This window comes from Uranotaenia lowii, chromosome 3 (assembly GCF_029784155.1).
Source record: "Uranotaenia lowii strain MFRU-FL chromosome 3, ASM2978415v1, whole genome shotgun sequence".
Lineage (NCBI taxonomy): Eukaryota > Metazoa > Arthropoda > Insecta > Diptera > Culicidae > Uranotaenia > Uranotaenia lowii.
Window position 1 is genome coordinate 130,435,517 of NC_073693.1, and position 15,748 is coordinate 130,451,264.

Here is a 15,748-nt window from a genome sequence, read left to right on the forward strand (position 1 = left end):
CGTTTACTTTCGTCTCGATTCCAGCTATTTTCCGCCGCTAGTCCCTTCACTTTTAATAAACCTAGGTTAGAGATTTAATTTCTACATTTCTCAATCAATTTCTCACCTCAATTTGAGTTAGGTTCAATTTGACGATTCCTAATCGAAAAACGCTTCGTTGCGTGGTATTGTAATCTAGATCGAATAGTCATGCATTAGAACCAGTGTCCGGCACAAAAACGCTAATCTGCTTATTGCTAATTAGTCCGCTAACTTTCGGTTAGCGAATTAATTTTCTCGCTATATTTTTCTCCAGCTAGCGGATAAGAAAGTTCCGCTAACTGAAGAACGCTACCTCTTTAAAGTGTTAGTTTGGCCATAGACTTATAGACCATAAAATTGGCATTATTCAGTATTAAAATTTTGAATCCGATCAGGTATTTAAATTTTCGTTCCAGATTGATTTCAGAAGCTATTCGATCTCGATTTTGATTGGAATCATAGGAATAAGAGTCTTTTTGAATTGTCTTCATTTGAATTTATGTCTTAAGCATAAGCCTTCTTCGAATGCAAAAGAGATGAAAAAGTTGTGAAAAATTGATATTTCCAGAACAAAATATTCAAGTCAATAAATCAATCAATCTTTTGAGCATTAATGTCAAAAAAGATGAAAAACTATTCCGGACAAAAAAAACATCTACTGAAAGAAATTCTTTGCATTAACTGATGTAAAAAAAAATTAATAAACGGGTGAATATTTTGAAAAATTTGATTAAATTTTTTTTCTTTTTACTTTCTACCAAATACTCTTACTTAAACTAAAAGTGGACTGACGCAACTGATATGGACAGAAATATTACAAAATAAGTTCGAAAACTGCCCCTATTGATATCATTTCACATCATTTATAATTGAAGATGGCTGCAAAAATTGTGTTTTGCTTATCGTTTTCAAAACTTTCTACTATCGATTAGCGATTAGCGCTTTATTATAAATCGATAACTTCAACGCAACATATAGCGGTTTAAACAGCGTTCGCTAACTTTGACCGAGATAGCGAGCTAGTTAGCGCCGCTAACATTTCAGTTAGCGATGCGGAACACTGCTGATTTTGAAAAAAACTTTGAAATTTTCTTATGATTCAGAAAATTTTAGCTACGAAACCAAATTAGGCTTTACTGATTTCAGATTAATAAAAAATCTAATAATCCGATAACGCATAGTGTTGATTTAAAACAACACTAAAGCTTAGTTCTTTTAGAAATGGGACAGTTACGAATGCGTGTATCTCAAAAACCATTCGTTTGATCGAAATACTTTCTATGAAGAAAATGAAGGTAATGTTATGATATTTCTTGAAAAAATTTGAAAAAAAATTTTTATCGTTTTTTGTTAGAGAAATTTTTATTTTATTCTTGGTATCTCCCATTGGCCGGCGCACACTTTTTTCAGTCATGGTATTGATCAGTTTTTCCAACTTATTTTTCGTCAAATCTATATTTGAGGTGGCTTCACCCTCCTTCTTCAATTTCTGATACTTTTCGGTCCAATACTTCTCTTTTAAAAGAAACTGGAAGCATTTTAGTGGATACAGTAGTTTCGAAATGAACAAATTTGATTATTTTTGACCACATTTTAGAACGTTTTTAATGGAATTTCTTCTGGCAAAATCTGACAATAACGAATTAAAACCATCATAAGATTGAACTTGAAGTTAAATCGGTGATATAAATCGTAAGTTGCGAATGGTACAAACAAAATTACTCTTTTTAGGATTTTAAAAACAGCGAAAACCAAAGTTTCGTTTTGAAAATTTTTGTTTTTTTTTCGCAGGAGCAGAATTTTGTCAAATCATTATAATTTTATACAAAATAACCAGCAAAAACATACTTAAATATACTCGGGATCTTGCAACGAGCAGACAAGGTATAGGATTCAAACGCTGGAATTTGTTTAAAATAGGGTATTTCATAAGTTTTGTCGTTCATCAGAAATCATCTGTCCCATAGCCTCGGTACCGACTTTACAGCTTACAAGCTCTGGAACTAGCAAAAAATGGTGGTTTGAGGTTGGGTTTCAATGAGTCATCACTAGGCAACACATTCAGCTTCTCGGAGAAAATTGTTTTGGACATTTCAGCGATCGACTCTTAGTTTTTCGCTTATTGAAAAATTAAAAAATGCTGGTATGAGACTTGACCTCCCTGATGACCCTTAACCGTAGTTGCCGATCATTTGCTTCACTCCAATGCTTGATTTGAACTTTGTGGACATTATTGACAGTGTTTGCATACTTATCCACCACAAAAACTCAATTATTTTTGAATAATCAACGGATTTGTGAGCTAACAATTTAAAAATGACGAATTTTAAAGGAAACTGTGCAAAATTATTTCTTTCTTTTTCTCTTGCATCGTGCATATCTCAAAAACGCGTGAATTTTAAATTTTGAAAAAAATAGGTCGAATAATACTTTTTACAGGCAACAAAATGCTGTCAAAATTTTGAATATCCAATAACTAGTAAACGAGCTATTAGCAGATGAAAGTGTCCCATTTCTAAAAGAACTAAGCTTTAATCAAAATCCAAATATCTCAAAAAACACGTGGATATTTTTGAGAAATTTATTCACAAAAAATATTCCAAAAAAAATTAAAAAAATTAGACCATGGTATTTTCATTACGATAATTTAATGTATGTTTGAGATATCAAACAAAGTATGCGAACCAATTGCAAAATTAAAATTTTATTATTTTTTTGAAAAAAGGAGTTTTTAGTAAATCGCTGTTATTTCTTCAGATTTGCGAATTCTAACAATTTTTTTTAAATCTCAATCAATCACAAACACCTTCCAAATTAACCAAATTCGCACCCCATTAACAAGGTTTTGAAGAAATAAGCATAATCATATTGAAATGAACTAAGAATTTCGAAAAAAATATTTTTCAACTTTGATGGGCCGTAACTTTTATAATACTCAAAATAACAAAATCCTTTGTTATTCGAATTAAAATGTCATTATTCCACAAAGTTTTTGAAAAAATGACAACACTGGCATGCATTATAACATCCGTTTTTGAGTAAATGCATTTGTCTATCAGTTTAATCTTTCGGTGACATGGGCAATTGCCCAGAATGCACCGCTACTCTCTAACTAAACTTGTCACCGCCCTTTGAGTGGACATTACTTGCCATTACGAAGCAAAATCTCCAAACTAATCGATTGAGCTTCTTCAAGAATATGCTACGAACGTTCCATTGAAGGATTGAACTTCCTAGCAGAATATTTCCTATAAGTAAAATCCCACAACACACTTCATTGTAGGAGGTCTCGCCACCAGCATGAATGTGGAAAAGCTTTGCTGATGTAAAGCGGAAATGCATTAGCACGTGACGAAGCGAATTTTCGAACTCTTGTCGGTGATTTTGTCTTAGGAATACGCAAGCAAGTGCTTTGTGGTGCTATACCCTGTCGTGAGGTCATTGCCCCAGTTGCGTTAAAGAGACGTGATTTGCAAAACGGCAAAAATGTGCTGCTTCCCATACAGAGCAACTGCATTTTCCATCAATGAGCAGACTTTTAAAATATAGCTGATTTTACTTCGTTTTTTTTCTTTTAATTGAACATCCAGGTTGCAGGTTAAAATAAAAATAAAGTCAGGCTGACTTTTGAATGTTTTCTCCAAAAAATTTAATACGGTTCTTATTCGTTACACTTTTTAAAGGTAAAAATCAATGGCTAGAAATAAATGATAGAAAAAAAATCAAATTTGCCATCACCAGATCCTTGCCTGGAGAAAAATCCTGAGCAAACAGGAAATTTTTTCTGCCCTTCTTTCTAATGTTTTTTCAGCGAAGCAAATCAAGAACAGATTCAAACAACCCGCCGCGGGAGGAAATGATTTTTCTTCTTTACTTGAACAAATCAAGCCAACAGTTTTCCACCGAAGTTGAAACGGTTCAATCTCTAATATTTTTTTACCTCCTTCCCTCATCTGGCACGCAGCCTCTTTTTTTTCGAGAAGATCCCTTTTTAAATCAGCAGTGATGCAAAGAAGTAAAATAAAAACGATGAAAGCAAGAAAAAGAAAACATCCCATTTCAATATCCTGTGAAAAACGAGATCAAGCAAAATCTAAATTTTTACATTTTCTGAACTCATGCCATCCTTTGGGGGGAAAACATCGAGTCGAGGCTATTGAGTAATGTTCTAGCTAGCGCTTTTCATGTGCGTATTGAGGAAGAAGGGTGGGGGCAGAAAATGAGGAAATAAGCCGATCTCATTGGGAGGAAATCTGCTTAGCGGCTGTTTTGTCACGCTTTTCCAACCAATGATAACCCTAATCATAAATCCGATAAAGAAGCATACTAGAGTGTGTCGTTTGCTTTCGCTGTTTGTCTGAATCAAAAAGATTTACGGTTTATACAGTCAGCAATATTGAAAAATTCAAATGACATATGAAAATTCGTGTTCTAAGCATCGCACAATATTTTCTATCCGTACAGTTATTAAGCTTTTATCTTACTTTTTTTAATTATTGAAATTGTAGAATATTATTGAATTAGGTTCGGGTCATAAATCAGTCGTAGAATACTTGCCTCCTGAGCTGATGGTCGTTGTTGTGAGTCTAAGAGTTAACATCAAACTTGTCTACCAGAATCCTTAATTAAAAATTGCGCATGACTCAGAGATGTTAAAATGACTTTTAACGAAACAAAATAAATTGAATACGTCGCGAACATAATCAAACTCGGCACTTCAACGCATTCATTCCATCTGTCAAATCATTGTAAAAGCTATCATTTGTTGACATGCAAACCTCGACAATCAAAATCTTTAAAACCTTAAAAAAATTACTTTTTCATCAACAGCAGAGGCATCCTTATATTTTTCCTAAATTTTTTTACATTGTATCATGTACAAGAAACATTTAAAATATATGTTCCTTGCACGGTGTCATTTTGTTGCACCTTTTAGAAGAAAAAAGTTGGCATCTCTGAAAATTTGCCACACTAGAGAAGAAACTCTCCCCTTATCATCACACTATTTAGGAAAGAAAATCGATTGGGATGTCAAAAACAACTTTTTTATTTGAAGGTTAGGTTTTTAGGTTTCAGCAGGCCCGTGCGAAGGACCCGTCCATGGGGAAATTCAAATTCAAACAAAAATAAAAACAATACCAAAAATCCACATGAATTGATTTCTCAACTATTTTCTTATTCATAGTTTTCACGCAAACTTAAAAAATATTCAATTTTACTTATTAAATTATTCAACATTTTCAAAACGAACCAGAATGAATGTTTAGAATCAATGCTATTTCCGGAAAGTCATTAATAAATCATTCAAAATGATGTTCCTTATTCTGACCTAGAAATCTGCTTGAAAATAAATTCTAAGCAGTGTAGATTTGAAATTTGAAATCAATATTCCCGAAACACCAGAAAAGGAAAGAAAATCAAAATAAAATATGACACCAGATTAAAAAAAAAATCCATGATTGAAAATTGTTAGAAAAATGATAATGAATGTTCTAGGTATATTATTCATCTTATTTTACGTTTTTTCTTTTCATTTTCAATGGAAGGATTGATTAAAAACATCCCTTGTAGTATCTTTAGTTTGAACGAAAAATTATCACGATTAGAAATGCGATTTCTCGATTTGGAAAAAAAACATTTCGAACCCAGGAAAATATATTATATAGATGATACCTCATTTGATTTTATTTGATAAAAAGATGAATATATTTATTTTTACTTCATAACTGCCAGTGATCAAAGTCTAAGACAAAACCCTTTTCTATATTAAAATTCGTCCATTTATTAAGATAAAATGCTTGACGTTCTGAAGTTCAAAATAATAACTTTATGTATTTATAACACAACATGTTCAATTATTCTGACAAATTACAGATTGGAAATGATCAAAAAGAAACTGATAAAATGAAAATAAAAATTATTTTTTTCAAGTTTTTAAAGTAAAGAACATCAAAATCGGAATATTTTGTCTCTATCAATTGGAATATTGGGTCCTGAAAAGGACAAAAAGTTGATATTTTGTTTAAAAATTCAGGAACACAAGAATTCGGATTTGAAAAACAAAGGCAAACTTATGAAAATTATTTCATGAAATTCAAACAGTTTAACTTTAAAATTTGATAAATTTATTTGAAAATTAGAACAAAATATGATGATGAAAAAAATAGTTTTTTAGTATTTTAGAAGGATTTTTTTCAATAAACTCGTCTAGTCATTTAAAAAAAAATAATTTAATTGATTACTTAAAGAAACAGCATTTTTGTGCCTATGATTGAATGATTGATTTTGTAGATTTAAGCATTCTGAACTCTTATCTTTTGTCATATTTTATCTATCACCTTGCGTTTTGGTGATATGGAGTTTATAAGCTTTAAAACGTATCAGTTTTAAGTGAAATCAGTCATTGATAACTGATGAAGTAACAAAATTTCAGTTACAGATAAAAAACCTGATTCTGATTTTGTTCATTATTTATTAAATTAAAGAATAATATTCCAAAGATGTTGATGCATGATCTAAAAAAGTTAAATTCTACAGTTTATAAAAATTGGAAAAATATCATAACAAACATTTCTGAAATTTCTGATTAAAGTTTTAACAAAATTGAATTCATTTAACAAAGTTTGTTCGAACCTGCAAAACGATTAGTTTTTTGCTTTAACAATATCTTAATTTCAATTTGGTTTAAATTTTTATTAAAAATGGGGAAACGTATACAAATTGAAAAACTCTATAACTTTTTCGCAGAACTCAAAACTACTTGAAGTCTTAAGGAAGATTGAAAATTGATTTATTCCTTTATTTTGAGATATTGGGTTTTTTTAAGTTTAGTCTATAAGTCAAAATTAGCTTTTAAATTATTTGCACCTCGAAGGATGGTAATTTTGTGGCCTTGTGTAATTTATCAAAACGTTTTTGAATGTGATGTTGAGCATTTAGAATAACGAGAAACACAAAATATAAGACTGAAATTGGTTTTTTAAAGAATATTTCATATCAGCTATTTTTTTTGTAAATGAAAATTTTTAGTTATAATGTAGTATCCTAGGTTTTAGATTTTAATTTGCTAAATCTGATGACCATCGTGAGTTATGATACAAGGCTTCCAACTTGTTTATGTATAATATTAGTATTCGATGAATTAATTTTGAAGTTAAAATGGTTGGTTTCAAATTCTGAAATTGTTTGGTTACATTCTGAATAAAAACCCATTCTAAAGACGAGATAGGATTTTTGTATGCCAAGTTAAGAGTTTTAATGCAAAAGGTTGATGAATTGAAAATCAAAATTTACAATTAAAAACTGGTTTAAATTCGTGAACGGAATATATGGATGTATGTATATGTCTCAAGCCTAGGATTATTAATTAAAACTTATTTCCGCCGTAGACGAGAAAAATTTCTTACTTTCTTGCTAACACTTATTTAACACCAATTAAGATTAAGTGATTTCACTTAACTACTGCAAAAATTTTACTTGAAAAAAAATTCGGGGGGGGGGGGGGTTAAGACCATAAACCCCCCCCCCCCCCCGTTCCCACGGCCTTGGATTTCAGCTAATAATTTTCCTAAGAATTTCAAATATTAATTTTTTGAGTTAAGATGTGTTATGATGTGTTATGATGTGATTCCATCGAAAATAAATAAGAGCATAAAATTAAAAAAAAAAAAAAAAAACTAATTTAAATCAAAATTTTTGAAAAAATGGTAAATTTCGAAGAAAATGTGAAAATTAACAATAAAAATGATCTAGAATAAGCCATCTTATGAACTGGCAACATTGTAGTCAAATAACAAGAGCACTGTTAAAAAAAGTACATTTTCTATGATTTAACCCAGATAGAAGGTAGTTTTGATTTAAGTGAAAAAGTTACAACTAACAATAAATTGTTACTCCCTGGAAAACCATAAAATTGATTTTCTAATTCGTTTTAATGGGTTCATGAAATGTGACGAGGCTTTACGTATGTAGCAAATACATTTTTTTCAATGAAAAAAAAACTGAAAGTTTGACAACTCTCACTTTCTTCTTGGTAGTCTGGTCTGAAGTGAGCGTTCTCTTTAATTTATAAAAAAAAAGTTTTTATTCTTGAAAGGTAATGTGCAATTTAATTCAAAAATCATATTGACATAAAGATAAAAAAACGATGCTATGCTTTAACCCTAATCCGCTCTTGAGTGTCAATATTACACTTTTGGAAGTTTGGCAGCTTGTGGGTGCATCCAAATAATTCAATTTCAGAGTCAGAACGATACCCAATGAAATGTCACCTGCCACAGCCCGTGGTATAGAGGATACTCTTAAAGTCTTCTTAGTCAACGGTCATGAGATCGAATCCCGATCACGGCATACATAGTAAACTTCCTGTGGGTTGGTGGTTGAGAATTTGTAAGAAGCTAACCATCATATTCTCGAATGATGTGCGCTTAGAGTTCAATTAAAAGAATCTCCTCGAGGAAACAGTTTCATTGAGATCCTGTGTTTGTGTTCGTTTTGACCATGCTAATTGACAAAAAGTATATTTCTTTCAGTAATAATTCGTGAGATTGATACAAATATATAGGAGATAGCGGTCTGCAATTAGCGGAACCACAAAATAGCGAATCTTTTTAATTCGCTAGCTCAATCAAAATTTAGCGGAAAAATTAAAACGCTAACAAAAAGTTAGCGGACTTATTAGCGATTAGCGGATGAGCGCTTTTGTGCCGAACACTGGAAACAGCACATTTTCTCAGTGTCCTATGTTTCGGCCATGATCTAGGCCATCGTCAGGGATATCTATAAATTTATTTTATCAAAAACATTTTGTTAAACAAATTTTAAAAATTCGACTTACAGAGAGTGTACTGTTTGTCAAATGGTGGAATCTTGGCTATTATTATCTTGTTGTTTTTTTCCTTCCGATCTGTTTAATTGCGTGAACAATATTAATTTGACTAAATTTAGTGTAGAACATGAAATAGATGTACTTACCAGAGTAAATTAAATAATTAATCACTTTTGAGAAATGTTTCGGTTGTTTACAAATTGTTTTTAAATTGTGAAGACAGACAGCTGAAATTACATTTATAACGGAAATCATGCGTTTAAATAAATAAAATCCTGTGCAAAGTTTAATATAGGTGCGAAAAAATCTGAGAAATTACCAATTGACAAAAAGTTCGAAAATCAGCCTAGTTTATACTTATCCAGAAACTCATTTACTTAAAGTTACGGAGATTCAAACTTATGAAGTTTTCATTTCTCCACTGGCGCAGGGCAAAACTTTTTCTGAATACAGTACCGTTCATAATTGTATAAAAATTGGAAGCACGCGCACTGTCACTTCGACTTTTAACTTCCATAACTTTTTACTCTGATAATATTTTTTGATCAAATTTTCTGCGTTAGATAGATCAACTATCACACTATTATATCACAAAATTTGAGTTTTCTGGAGTTTGTGTGGCCTGAGATACAGTAATTCTACGAAAATCTGACTGTTTGGACTATTCTCATTCATACTGCAATATCTCAGAAACTACGCTATATTATTTTTTGAAATTTTGCAGAGTGATTGTTGAAATATAAAGTAAGCATGTCTGAAGTTTTTGAAAAGTTTTATAGATAGAATCAAAAGTTACGCGAGTTACAATATTTCAGGCAGGAACCTAGAAATGCAATTTCTATAGAATTTTGGACGAATGTTTCCATAGGAAAGTCCTTTTTTATGTTTAACAACCAGTAAATCTATTTCAATCAAAAAATCAAAACAATATTGCGAGATTCTGATTTTAAAACAAAAATAGATTTTCAATTCCATTTTTTCTTTTTTTTATTGCTTTTGCCAGACATTTTTTGACTGATTTGTGGATTAAAACGATTTTGTTTTCATGAATCGTCCGAAATTTTATAGAAATTGCATTTTTAGGCTCATGCGAGAAAAAATGTAACTTTTGATCCCTTCGATCGAATATTCCAAAAACTTCTGACATGCTTACTTTATGTTACAAAAATTATTCTGCAAAATTTCAACAAAAAATGTAGCGAAGTTTCTGAGATATTGCAGTTTGAATGAGAAAAGTCCAAAAAGATCGATTTTCGTAGAATTACTGTATCTCAAACAATACAAACACCAAAAAGCTCAAACTTGTGGGATAGTTGATCTATCTAACGCAGACAATTTGATCAAAAAATATCATCAGAGCAAAAAGTTATGGCAGTTCAAAGTCGAAGTGACAGTGCGCCTGCCTCCAATTTCTATACAATTATGAACGGTACTGTATATATTTGCTATACTCACCCTTATGCTTACCCCCAACACTGACAAATTCTACGGGGTGCAACCGCCTGCTTGAGGTTCAAATCTCGGGCAAAACTAGTGTAGAATTAACTGTAGTAGACAAGGTTATTAGATCACAAGGTTCTCTGACTTTGTCAGTAGGTAGGCGAGGAAAGCGCGGTGAGGTTCAGTGAGTTCGTTTGTAAACATCGGAAATTTGTTTGAGCTGAGGGCTTTGTTAGTAAAAAACTCCACGAACTCCAAAGTAGCTAGATCAAAATGGCTGAATCTGGAGTTTCTCATATCGATACACCTCCTATATATACACACCTTGGTAGTAGAGTTAATAAACGAACATCAAAATAGCAGATAAGGCCAAACTCGTGGATAGCTAGGTTGCCACTGCTAATAAACGAAAACACTATTAGACTGTTTTTTTACTTTAACTCTCTGGAGCCACTCTTATAGATTCAATTGAAGAGTTTATAATAAAGTGAGAGTTAGTTGAAACCCGGTTCAATTTTATGATTTGAGTACAAATTTAACTAATTCATGATGGAATTCGAATACAAGTATTGAGGCAGGCGCGGATCTAGAGATTGCTCTTAGGAGGGGTGATTTAGTAAATTTTCAAAAAAAAATTTGACCAAATTTTTTTGGGTGATAGGGAAAAATAAAAACTGTGACAGGCAAAATGTTGATGATAAAGATAAAGAGAATTCAGCAGCATGTAAATAATGTCGAGGACAATTAAAAAAAAAAGTTTGTTCAAAGATATCTGTAGATCTGTTTGTAGTTCGCTTAGTCTTAGGCAAAACGCAGACAAATGTTTTTTACGTTTATTTATATAGTTAGGGATATGGAATGACCATTTGTTTATTTGTATCAGATAAGAAATCGATAAGCAATTTTGAAAATCGTTCTTTATTTATTTTCAGTCAAGAATAATTCTGTTGGTATGATTTCAACTTACTCAAATGATCATCTCTGGTTTTATGGTTGGAACTACTTCTTATTATTTTGAAATTATTATAATATTCGGGTAAAAAAGCCATTTATACAAGTTTACATTATATTCAATCGAAATATTTTCTCTTTTGAGTTCCAATTTTAATCCGTATGCTGCTTCATTACTCATGGGAACCCGACAATGTATTTGATATTTTTCACTTGAAGTTCCATTAAAATTTTAATTTAAAGACGTGAATAAAAAAACAATCTTAAATACATAAACATTTAAAACACAAATAAGCACGTATCTAAATAAATAAAATATAGATTGCTTATTATTATATTTCATTTTATTAAAGAGGTTTGCTGAATAGATTCGTTGCTTTATATCTTATCGAATGCTTACAGCGGTTTTTTTGCTATAAGTTTTGAAAAAACCAAGTCAGTGGCTTTAACAATTGAACATTTTTATTAACTCCACCAGTAAGGTTGACTACAAAGAGCGGATATACTTTTCAAAAATGGCCTTGCTCAGTTTCGTAAAAAACTAGCCAACTTTTGAATGTTTCCAAATGCTTTGCACTTGCGTATTGTTTTTTTAGCACTTCGACTTTTCAAATGCTCGGAGTGTCTAGTTAAAATATTAAGCTTTGTGATATCATCAATAAATGAGTAAGGTTTAGGATGAGCCTTTAAAACAGCACCTATATCTATCTATTTCATAGACTAATGGGTTCTGGAGGTCAGATTTGCAAGTAGAACTTGTTTCTGTTTTGTGAAAAAGTTTCGATGCTTTTATGGTTCAGTTGCAGATGTATGTACTTACACGATCATCTTCGGTGGCATGCATGTTTCTTAAAGCAGAAACAAGCAAGCTTTTGGGAACAGACATATAATTTAAAAAAAAATAGCTCCTAATGTTATTTTTCAATAATTATTGGGAAAAATTTTGTCATGAGAAGGTACTAGCAAGAATTGCCGACGGAAATACATTTGATATTTTACAAAAGTTTACAAAAAAAGTTGCAAACAGCTTTCACATAAGAGCAAACATTTTAGAAGAGCATTTTTCATAAATGAACTACAACCCTCAAATAAATCTATAAAAAATCTAAATCATTTTAAATCTTCTTCCAGTACAATAAACAAATAAAACACTCCGTTGATTCCAGGAGAAACCATAAAATTTGCTACTTTAATTAACAGAAAACAGGATAAAATTCCAGTTTTTTCCTTGTTAGAATGCTTTACAAAACAGAACTTTGGTAAACTTAGCTTACAAATATTTCCAACATTTTTTTAATGAAAGTTTTTGGGAAAATATCACTTTTTCATTCAAAAACTTTTTAAACACTTAGGTGTGTTTTCAATCGGAAGAAAAACACTTGTTTTTAAAACTCAATTTATCGCTTAGTAGCTACCAATATTTTTCCAAAAAATATTTAAAACACAAGAAGAAGACCTTAACGTTGATTCTACTTACTTTTGAAGAGATTTCTGAAGTAAAAAGCCGTAGTAAAATGAGTTTTAAATTCATAGAAAATTTAAATCTTTTTGTTTACATTTTTTTCTAACTACAAAACGTCAAACATTTACTTGGCATCGCGGATTGGAAGTCAGTTTACAGACTAATTTTATGAGCGTCGGATCGCGTCAACTTCGCGCAAAGAAAATAAATAAGAAATCGAAAGGAAATGGCGATAGCTTTCGGTCGCTCTTGACACTGTCATGCTTAAGGAAACTCCTGAGTGAGGTGCAAGCTTTATCCTTTATTCTTTACGCACGCCCGAAGCCAACACGAAGTTATACACGCGCATACTGTTTATAAGTACTCAGTTCAAGCATATTTTTAAGCAGCTATTGAATTCTTATGCACACGTAAAAATGGAAATGTAAATGTTAAGATATTTTGACACATGAAACAGTTACATTTCATCTAAATTGAGTTAAAATAATTGTGACCATTTTACTGATGATTTATTTTTTCCGCTTGGGCGGGGGAGGGGGGTGAACACCCCCATAACCCCCCCCCCCCCCGTAGATCCGCGCATGATTGAGGGGACTCAAATTTTTTAGATGATTTTTAACTGGTTCCTTTTAGGTACATAGGTGTCTGAATTGCATCAAAAACTCCAGGTATTCTCATTCCAGAGCTGAGAATTCACGTTCAAATAAAAAAAAATAAGAGAATTCAAACTGTTCAACTTTGATTTTTATTCCGTTCATGCTAAATTCTGGTTTAAAAACTGTGATCTTAAAATTTTATTTCATCGTGATTAAATGAAATTTAAATTTTGAGAATTCAACTCTGCATATATATGTGCGATGTATCGAATATTCGAATATTCAAATACTACCCAAAAACCGTTAGACCGATAATTCGGCTTACCGAATGGTTGATCTTAGTATTTGGCCTAAATTTATAAAATATCCAAAAGAAATGTAGATGGAATCAATCATCTTCAGTTTTTCTCAACCTTTAGCTCACTATTGGATCCTCTAGGACAGGGTTGAGCAACGCGCGGCCCTCGAGACGTTCTTGTGCGGCCCGCGGAGCTTTTTTTTAAATTTAATTTATTAAACAACTTGTTTTTCTATAGCTTGTAAATTATCATAAGATACCACTAAACCAAAACAAAGTGACATGTTAGTAACTTGATCAAAAATGTATTTACCCCACAGTCATTCAGACGGTTAATTTTTTCTAGCGTTTCAATTATTTATTGCGTTATTTTAAAGGCAGAACGGAAATATCATTAACTAGCAAAATAATATCTTTTTTCATATTTTTCAAACAACACTTAAAAATTCAAAATATATGGAAACGCGTTAAAAAAACAAACAAAAAATCGAAAGGCTACAGATGATCACAGGCATTTCAAAGTCCGTTGCTCAAATACTGGCAATAAACACTATTAACAAGAGCACTATTTTTGATTTTTAATATAATAGGGGTTCTCATCGACATGCTCGACATAAAATTCTTATCGACATAAATCAGAATAAAAATCTTCGACTAAATTCTGAGTTCTTGACAAATTCAATATCTGTAGTTTGACTGAAAAAATCTTAGACGATAATTTACTTTAAAAAATTTCGATAAATTGAGTCATTTTACTTAAAAATAAGCAATCCAAATTTTGTAAGATAATTTAACTGAAAAAATCTTATCTCAGTAGATAGAAATAAATTTCACGCAATTTGTTGAAAATATGTAAAATTAAATTATGAATTTTCTGAGATTCCAAGCAACTTGCTCAACATCTCAATACAATGATGATTTCATTTAAAACTTTAAATTTAAATACAGTTTTTCACCGTTATGAAAAAAAAAAATTAAATCAGGAGATCGAAGCAATCGGGTACGATTGATTGACGTTATTTTTTACCGGCTTCAAAATTTATAAATTTTTCTTGAAAAAGAATATAACATTGCAAAATGTTATAAAAGTGAATTGTTGTTTATTCTTGAATCTGTGAAAGTGAAAGTGTTTAGTGAATTAGGTGTCCATATTTGAACAGTAAGAAAATTATTCGAAATAGCTGGATTGAAGGTGCTAGAACTACGCCCTCCGGACTTATGCCGGATCATTTTTCAATTGCTGGAGTTGAACTGGAAGAGAAAGGTCCTAGATGACATTAAGATAAGTACACCTTTTTCATTACTTCCTTTTTGTTATAATTACATACATGTTTCAGTTATAAAAGCTAAAATTGTTAAAAAAAAAAATGAACAGTTAGGCTGGAATAATTTTGACAACACGATAACGAGACGTGAATTATTTCAAATTCATCAAAGCTTGCATACATCTTAAGTTGCAAGCAAAGTTCCTGAAAAATTTTCACGTTTTTGAAATTTTTCATCCCAACGAAGGTTAATATTGTATACATGAAGGCGTTTTTCGTCACACATAGAGCAAAAAGTTGCAAATTTATTTTTTACGTTCCCTTTAGCAACACATTGAATGTTTTATTGTTTTTTTTTCAATTTTCAACTATATCAAAATTATATAAACTATCGGTGAGCCCTTAAGTAACAATACTGTTATCGTGTTACATGTAAGCATTTGTAATTGAAAAACTAGGGAATATAAAACATCTCTCCGTATTTCTTGTGTCTCCAACTGTTTTTTAAATTCAGAAGTTCTTTAAATTAAACCTTTGTAAGTTTTGTTGATTTTTTTACCTAAGGATATTTGAGTGGATATCATTTGTTTTAAGTTATTTTCATAAATATCAAAATGGGTTCTTAAAAGTATACAGCAAAAATATACAATAGAAAGGTATGTATAAATAAAATCAATTTTTTTTCATAAAACCTTTTGAAAAATTAACTTTTTTCAAAGCGTTTTATGAAAGTTTTAATAACGTATTTTTCTGTTTTATAAATGTTTCTTTTCAAGAGCGTGTAATGGCGCTATATCCAAGGTCAATGACCAGAGATAAGGTACAAAGAAATTCAAAATTTTTACATCTCAAGTTTATTAAATTTGAGCAATGAAAAATATTTTTAAA